Source organism: Rhodnius prolixus, unplaced genomic scaffold (genome assembly GCF_049639745.1).
Source record: "Rhodnius prolixus isolate KJV_2025 unplaced genomic scaffold, Rpr scaffold_1, whole genome shotgun sequence".
Classification (NCBI taxonomy): Eukaryota; Metazoa; Arthropoda; class Insecta; order Hemiptera; family Reduviidae; genus Rhodnius; species Rhodnius prolixus.
The window spans coordinates 18050606-18059640 of record NW_027411581.1 but is presented as its reverse complement, the minus strand read 5'-3'; the positions used below and the strand labels follow the sequence as shown (position 1 = coordinate 18059640).

The following is a 9035-nucleotide window of genomic DNA, read 5'->3' as shown; positions in this document are numbered from 1 at the left end:
CAAGCGCGTAGACTTAGAACGTAAATTATTTTAAAGGATAGTAGAAAATAGAATTCAGCCCAGCAATATTTGCAGAAAAGTGTTAATATTTTTCAGGGAACTCCTGTTAAAAGACACATTGAAACAGGTAACAAAGTTTCTAAAAGCTGTTAAGCTAGCAGTTACATGATCGCCTCCTCCATTGATCTAGTTTCCTAAACGGTCTTCAATGCGCACTCCACATATTACTTTGGACACACCTAGTTTTAAAAGTATTTTGTATTTTGTATAAATTGGTAGTTTCTAATATGTTCTATTTAGTTGCTAAGTAACTACTTCGTTTGTTACATAAGGATGCTATAGATCAAGTTTTCTTTTCTACCTAAAAACGTTCACTTCGTTCAACAGAATTTCCTTCTGGAAAAATCATCTTATTTTACAAAAATGTATCAGTTGTACAAATTTAAATGAAGGAAGAATGTTTGGTACGTAATTCATCACAAAAGTATAGACTTTAAAATTGAGTAAATATTGTTAAAGTAGAGAATTTAAAGACTCCGCTTTAGGTTATCTCATCTGCAACAATATTATGTTATTTTATCTATAATTTGGCATTCTTTAACACTTGAATTCACTAAGTGTTACATCCTGCCTATTTGGATAAGTTGCTGCTTTCAAAATAAATGCTTAAAACATTCTTGTAAAATTGTTCAAGAGATTATTTTATTTTCTATTTTAACTTGAATGAAAATAAAAGATGCTAACACCATCTCTTGTAAGGACTTTTTTTATAAATGTCCTTAGAAATCTTAATCGGAATTGGGTACTTTATGTGCACTAGGATGAGAACGAAGTTTAGGGATTGTCAAAGAAGCTTAAATAAGCAAATTGTAGATTTTTTTTTATTCACTTAATATTAAATAAGGCAAAGCAAAACTAATAAAAGATTTGCAAATAGGATTGACATATCAGACTAAATTTATGGCTCTAACGTCTTTGGATAAAATTCTGAAGGATGATACCTAAAGTATTCAGTAAGATAGGAACAGTTTATTACTAGGATGCTATTCAAACACTCTGGGCTGCTGCATTCCAATTAAGTTAAAACCAAAAATGATACTGAACTTTAAATGAAAACCTTAGCGAAGAAGTGCATCATGCAAATAAAACGTCCAAACACAAATTCTTATAACATATTTCTCATTGAACCAAATTAGATTGTGTCTGTATGTAATAAACCAAAGTTATTTATTTAAGTTACACTGAAGTGAAGTAGGGTTATTTAACCAAATTGGAAGCATCAAACGTAAATAAATAACAATATACTGATAATCATAGCCTGAATATCTAAAAAATGGGTGGCTTGAGTTGCCAAATGAGTTTTAAGTGACATTCGTTTTTGCATAATCGTGTCTTTATGTAGGCAACGCCCTTGGAATATTGAACCTTGATGCCCAGGGCGCTGGCAGAATGCAAGGATTAATTGTGCTTTTGGTTTAGGATACTTTGGGAAAACGAGGTGGCCGATTCTTTGGTCCGAGAAGGATACAATTCAATGTAGTCAAAGCATTGTCTTTAGATGGACTCTGTAAAGAAGCTAGTGAGGGGCGTGATTCGATTTCACTATTTGGTAACGCACAAGAATAAAGCGGAAAAGAAAAGCTGAGAAGCCTCGTGAAAACCTACTGACTCGAATCTCCGAAAACCTACTCGAAGAACAATTCGTTGCTCTCTTCAGGATGCTAACGGGGCACGAGGTAATCCTCGGATAGCTCCTCCAGCAGTGTTGTGATGGGTTCTTTATGTGTCTTCTGTTCCGAATAGACAATATCTTCTACCCTCCTTTGAAGTCCTTATCTGCAGGACATTAGAATAGAATATAATGAACATTATATTGTTTCCCTCTTTTTATCTACCTTTTTTTTCGCGTTTTCTACTATTATTACACGTTCTTCAAACGATTTCCGTAGTAATTTATGTATTAAAAGTAATTTTCTTTATTACTTTTTTCCGGCTAGTTCCCTCGGTTTTCACCAAGGCTCATAGCGTCAAAAGCAGCGGTTATAAAGCAAGACTAAAATTGTGTGAACCTTTCCAATTCTGTGTGCAGCTTTTCTATTACAATTTGTACATCACAGGCTATCATCCTGTCCAACTCTACACTGTGTGTACCAGACAGGCTTACTCACTGACGTGGATTTGTGAAGCCAATTATTGTAGTAGAACGACCAGTTCCCACACTTAAGTCTTAAGAACGGTCACTCTAGAGAACTACTACCACCGTCTATCCATAGAAGCTCCGCCACTAACCGCTTGGCAACACTTCATCACTCCTCCCAACCCTTCTCGGTCTTCGCTGTGGGGCCTCTGATCAACCATCCCTCGGTTTACCACCTCTTTTATCAAATGGTCACCGCCTGCCCACTGGCCCCTGCATTTATAAAACAGAGCAAACTTCCCGCAATAAAACTATCCAGTGCCTTTATAACAACTCTTGGTGTTTCCCCTGCTAGTTTTCTTTTAAACACGTTCTCTCGTGAATGGTCTTTTCACTTCACAGAAAGATTCTTCATTCATTTCCAAATTTGTCTCATATTTCTCTCCTTTAATTGGTTTTATTGATGAAACTTTTGTAAATAAATAACAATTAGAAGTTTCCTTTTTGTTGGATTGTTCCATATTGAAGTAGTGAAGATGTTTACAAGGAGCAATTTAGTGACAGTTCCTTTTGCACCTGGAGAATTCTGGAAGATCAATACAATTTCTGCTCCTTGTTACTTTGTTTACGCAGCTTTACTTTCACTGCATTGTCGTCATGGAAGAGGTACTGAGGTTTTAAGGTTGGTATCAGCTTTTAATGGTGTACACTCTTCTTTCCATGTGATGGAGAGTGAAAGCTCGATCCAAAGAACCGAAATGGAAGTGAAATCTTTACACAAACCTGAAGAACCAACGTGAGGATTGAAAATAAATTAGTGGCCACAACTCAAGAAAACAAGCACGCCACGACAGATGTATAATTGAGAATTATTGGCTTGAATAATTAGGCTTAAAATATGAGCTTCATTGAAGTGTGAAAGAAAATTGGAAGCTATTTTCTCTAGCTTGGACAATTCAAAAGAAACTTTAAATTAAAGCTCTTCCAATCATGAAGACAGTTGTCAGTGAAGAATGTTACTGCTTTTAAACGCCGCTTTATCGTTAGTATATAAAGTAATTAATAGGAAATAAAGTAGTTGTGCAAAAATTATTTAATTAATGTTGATCAGTATTAACAAATTAGTCGAATGGTTATCCTCCTTTATTCTAACCAATTTTTCATTTTATTGTGCATCAATTTAATGAAGGCATTATTTTGATTTGTTCATGAGAAGAAACCCTGCGCTAACCAACCAAAAGCTTCTCATTGCTCGTTGCTTTTAGTTCTTGGAAGTTCGCGAGAGAGCTAACCGAATAGTTGCAACAACAATCAAATGAGCGAGTTGTTTGCTGCCTAGGCTGAGATAGCCATAGGGATGCCTACGTCCCGAAATATCCATATCCACTGGAAAGTAAACATATTATTTTCAATGGTGCCACTATCTATTGGAAAGAAAATAGAGGTATCCTTTAATATGGCCTGCTTCAAGCATATCAGAATAAATTAGCAGATCTTAAACAACTGGAATATTAGCACAGCACGAGCTAAGGGAACAGGGGAGGGTCAGAAGAACAAGTTTAGTAAAAGTTTTAATAAAATATTAACATTACAATCCCCTACTTGGTTTATAATTTCTATTTATATTCAGACCAGCAGTAGATTCAACTTAATCATCAACTTGAATATTAGTGCTTAAAGGATATCTTAAAATAATAAATAAAAAGGAAAATAAAAGAAAACAGCAAATGAAAAAACAAAATCTAATCCATACAACGCATTGGCGGATGTTCAACCCCAGGATTTCTTTATTTCTCTAAGTGTCTAATATGTGTAAGACGCCCTGCTGAGTCACACGAACAAAATTGTTGGATATAAGATCCAAGTTTGGTCCATTATGTGCCGAAACCTGACAGCTATTTATAAGCCACCTGTTGACATGTACTGTGATGTATTTTTATTGGTTTTATTTTAGTAATTTATTAATATACTAACCGAAGAACTATGGATTTATGGAAGGATACAGTATTTTGAACTTGAGGCTTAACATTAACATCAGCAATAATTGGAAACAATAAATTCATATAGGCGAGGATTACATAAAATGAATAATTTATTAATTATTGGAAGCGGCCGGCTTCAAATACAAAAATACTGTAAAATATGGCTTCAAATGATCAACGCAAAGTATAGTTGTAGATTGAATAGTGATTTTGGATCTTCAATGCAGTTAGAGAAAAGAATTTTACATGATTTCGGTTTTAGAAATTATGGTACTACCTTTTAGCATTTGCAAATAGCCAGATTTATCACAGTTGTGGTTGATGTTAACCTGCTAATGATTTGTAAGGAATTAGTGTTGAAAATGTTCCAGATATTAGAACTGCCAGGCTTTGCCCGCAACTATGATGGTTCTTTTTTTAAGAGAAAGAGGGACTGATTATTATTTGCATAATATATTTCTTTTTATTTTTAGCAAATTTCAGTATGCATCAGTTTGGAAACGTATAAAGTGCATACAAACAAATACTGTACTTTTTTTTTGTAGATCTAGATGGGCACATCAAATCAAAGAAAACCTCAAATGAAATTTGATTTTAAAGAGTATTTTGGGTAATGGGACGTCGCGCTTCTTTAAATAACTACTTTTTATTGCAGTGCAATCATATTAAACCAACTTACAATCCGTAATGTTTGATGAATTTCCAAATCCGTACCTGGAGAGTTGAATTACGAGTCATTGTTTACGCCCAATACTATTCTATAAGGTTTAATGGAAGTAGGCTATATCTGGCTGATTATGGAAGTTACTTATGTCCCTACTTGTATAGATAAAAAGACCACCCATGAATTTATTTCTTCTTTCCTTAAAAAATACTAAATGCTATAATCGAAATACTCAGAAATATTAAACAAAACATTTTCTGCTTCCTTATAAAGACCCGAACTAATACTGACCATGTTAACCTGCATCTCAATAACTTCCCAAACACTAGGTAAGGTACCAGATACGTTAAATATGAAAGAATAAAGATTCCAAGTGAATATCTCATCTGTGTCCACCGCTGTCTTAATATCGGAGAAAATTGCTTCTGTATAGAGGTAGTTTCGGTTAGCGGATTTCGCCCGATACCTTGAAGTTCGAAGATAATGGCGTCAAAGAGGAACACTATAATAATGGGATAATAGACCAAGTTGAACATTATCATGTCCCATCGGGTACCATTAACACTGTATTGCTCGAACTTGTCAGTTATTGCCAATGTGGTGTCATATTGACTCCATAATTTATTTTTATCTTTTTTTATATTGATTTCAATTTTAATAATAAAATTTGCATTAAAGGATGAGAAAGAATAGGAATTAAGAAAGAAAAAACAAATTTTGTCCACAAATTGGCTGTAACATTTCACGCAGAAGGAATTAACTTCAACTTAGGATCGCAATAATTTCAGTATTTTCTAGAATCCTAATTGACCGCTTCTGATCAGGGACATTATCATTTTTTTAATTACATTCACTACTTTTTCAATTACTGTGCGCTGTTGACACGGATCGGAAATTACCCAATTCGCTAAAACGTTTTGCTGCAATTCGGACAGAAAATCAATTTTAGAAAGAGTTTTTTAGTGTCTTGATACTTTCTATGAAAATTAACTAAATTTATCAAATAAGCATTTAGGCAATAATCTGGAGTCAAGTTAATAACAGAAAATCTACTTATATTACCAACCTGGAGTCGAAATGACTCCGATATATTTACGTGTAATGCCAATCTGAAGTCAAAATGACTCTTATGATTCAAGTAAACTAATCTACAAAAAGAAACTAAGAATTCCACTGTCTTCAGCTTGTGACTATCAAATGGTGAGAGAGTGGGGATAGCAATCTAAGAGCATTTCGGGATAGCTATGAGTTGTGGGGAAACAGGGACCATTCCTATTTTTTTGGAGTCAAGTTGACTCCGGATTGGCAATGCAGTGTTAATTTGGCTTCTTTTACAACTATGGCAGTGAACTCATATTGAATCAACTTTCAGTCCGTAAAAATTCTAAGCAGGTAGAATTTCTAAATTCATAACCTGGAGAGTTGAATCAGTCAGTGTTTACGCCATAACAACATATTGTTAACATATTATTCTTCTAGGTTTTATGATAATAGGCTAAATCTGGCTAAATAAGGAAGTTACTAATGTGTCTAAGTGTGCAGATAAAGGGACCCACCACTGAGTATTGTAAAGACATCTAAGACAGACAAGCGTCAATCAATCAGGCTGAGAGGCTTTGTGTAACAAGAGGTGACCATGCGGTGGTTGATTGTTTTTACATTGGTCTTCGCCTACTTCCTTTTCCGCTGGATTTTATAATAAGTAAATTACACTCAGAGTCATTCACTAAATTGTGGTTATCACATTCTCTACAAGTATGTATCTCAGGTGGAAGAATAATTTTCAAGAAATAATTCACAGAAAAAGAGACATAAAATTGTTACTTAAACATCAGCATGTTCCTCGGCCTTTCGGCTAAATTCAAAGTGTAGTTTAATCTGTTACTGGAACCGTTTCCTTAGAGGACTTAGAAGATTAAACTGATTTATGGAAAATGGCAAGAGCTTGAGAGCAAATAAATATATTTAATTAGTTTACTTAAATTATTTACATTGTTGTGTTTTATAATAAAAATTGATCGATTTATAATAATCAGTGAAAGGTTAATAAAAATTAGATAAAAAGAATGGATAACAGCATTTTTAATTATTTAAGGAACAGAAAGCTCAAGGTAGGCAAGAGTGTGTGCGAACTAAATAAACATCCAGCCTTTAAAAAATAATATTATTAGGTATTCTCCCTAACTCTGATCAACACTGCTATCTCGCTTAATTATATTTCAATTTTTTTGTTTTTTTGGGGAAACAAACCCTAAAATGACCATCTTAGAACTTTCTTTCCAGCTATTCAAAACTACATGTAGTACTTAAATTGATTTCTAGGTTTACAACTAATATGAATATATCTTAGATTGTATCCGTCTTAGAAAGCTTAGAAAGTGAGTTTTTTTGCATTCCTGATTGGGTTCGGACTGTCATCCATCGACAGACATCTAATTCGAAACCGATCAGGGATGCCATAATACGTGCTTTGACGGATTAAATAAAATATATTTTCAACTATTTGATTTCACTCAAAATTTAAAGGTTTGCTCGCATTTTGAGCAATTTTTATCCAATGGTAAGCGTTTTAAGACAATTCTAAAGTGTCAATTAAAGGTCTATGTTCAAGTCCAGCTTTTAGCTACTTTTTTGTATTGGTGAATATATAAAATATGAGCTCCCTCTCCCCAAATTCGACACCCTTTTCTTTGTAGTTGGATGTTAAGCCCCTGGAAAAAATAGGCTGTTACATTATTCTACTAAGTAATTCAATTTTAAGTTAAAGCGCATTTTTAAATCAAAATTTTGGGAAACTTACAAAACTGTTCCACATACTATCGAAATAATTAAACCTTGAGGAAGACAAAACTAACTTTTGTTTTTAATTTAATTATGATAATAAATATACCGGACAGAACAAGTGAATATATTTTTATACAGAAAATAGGAACTTATAACAGGAAACTTAGTTTTTAATGAATTATGACCGTAACTTAATCATTTATTCCTTCGCACATATAAGGAGATTTATTGAAGGATAGCGGTATCGTGCAACTAGCTTGGGTTGAGGCCAACTATAGACAAAAGTGGAAAGTTAATTCTTAGATTAAATTGTGTGATGTCCTGTATTAATGCAATTGAACAAAATGGTCTCAAATACAGACTGACTTTAATTACAATAGCTAGTGGACACTGACAAAAACAAAATGCAAATTATAACCTTTATTCTGCTGCCTGCAATTTTATTTCAATCACATAAAATGCCTGGAATAAATTTGGGATTCTGCATTCTCTCTTCTTTTATTTATATCTTGGCTCCTTCAATTCTCATTGAAAAAATTAGAGGTCGATCTTTTCTCATTGATCAAGAAATCTATTAGAAAAAAACCAAAAAATCACGATTTTCTCGGCAATAGTCTCTCAAATATCCAATACTGCCTGATAGACAGTTTAAGTTTTCGACCTTTAATAAAATTTACCTTCGGCCATTTTATTTAGGTAATGTTTTAAATTGTTAGCGTAAAATCATTTGCAAATAATGTTATTCATAAATACTAGCGTTCGAAAAGATCCTAAATATTCTACATAATTCACTTTGGTAAAAGTAACTTTAAGGCAACATATCGGCGGAAAAATTAATCTAATTTCCTCATCTACGTTTTTTATTTACAATTTTGATTGAAATTTTGATAATAAATAATTAATAAAAACTTACTTCCGTTTTTGTTTTATTTGAAAGTAGGACTTTAACACCGTGGGAATCTTCTGGACCAAGTGAATTTTTTTATTTTTATTTTTAATTTATTCCTCTTAAATTATGAAAATGATTATTTGATTTTATGTTTTCCATTTTAAAATAAAGTAACTGAAAAAAATATCAAGAATTTTCTTAACCAGCACTTCTGATTAAAATGTTAATAAATAACATATAATTTGTTTTCTAAATAATTAACAAATCCAGCAACAAAACAACAAAACTTGTTTATGCGATGATAAGAAATTAGGAATTAAATGTATATATATACATATATCTTTTTTTTTGGTCAGTCCGTTTACTAAGTTGTTTTTTAAACGTTTTTGTAGCCGTTAGTGCGTGATATCTTTCCGATTGTTTTACTGCAATCAGGTCATCTGTTTTCACTAATTAACACAGAAAAAGGAAATACCTCTCACTCGTATTATTTATCGCCGAAATGCAACAATCCAAGGTACTTGGTTGAAGTGAAGATTGGAAATCGTATTTATGCTGACAATTCCTTGTAAAACCCTT

The 9035-nt window shown here is 33.0% G+C and overlaps 1 long non-coding RNA gene across 1 annotated transcript; it reads left to right on the top strand.

Annotated features, from left to right (window-relative positions):
• Window positions 1–313: 313 nt before the first annotated feature.
• LOC141456471 (uncharacterized) lies at window positions 314–6769 on the top strand. Its single transcript, XR_012459790.1, has 2 exons — window positions 314–464; window positions 6263–6769. It is a non-coding gene; the product is annotated as an uncharacterized lncRNA (long non-coding RNA).
• Window positions 6770–9035: the final 2266 nt, after the last annotated feature.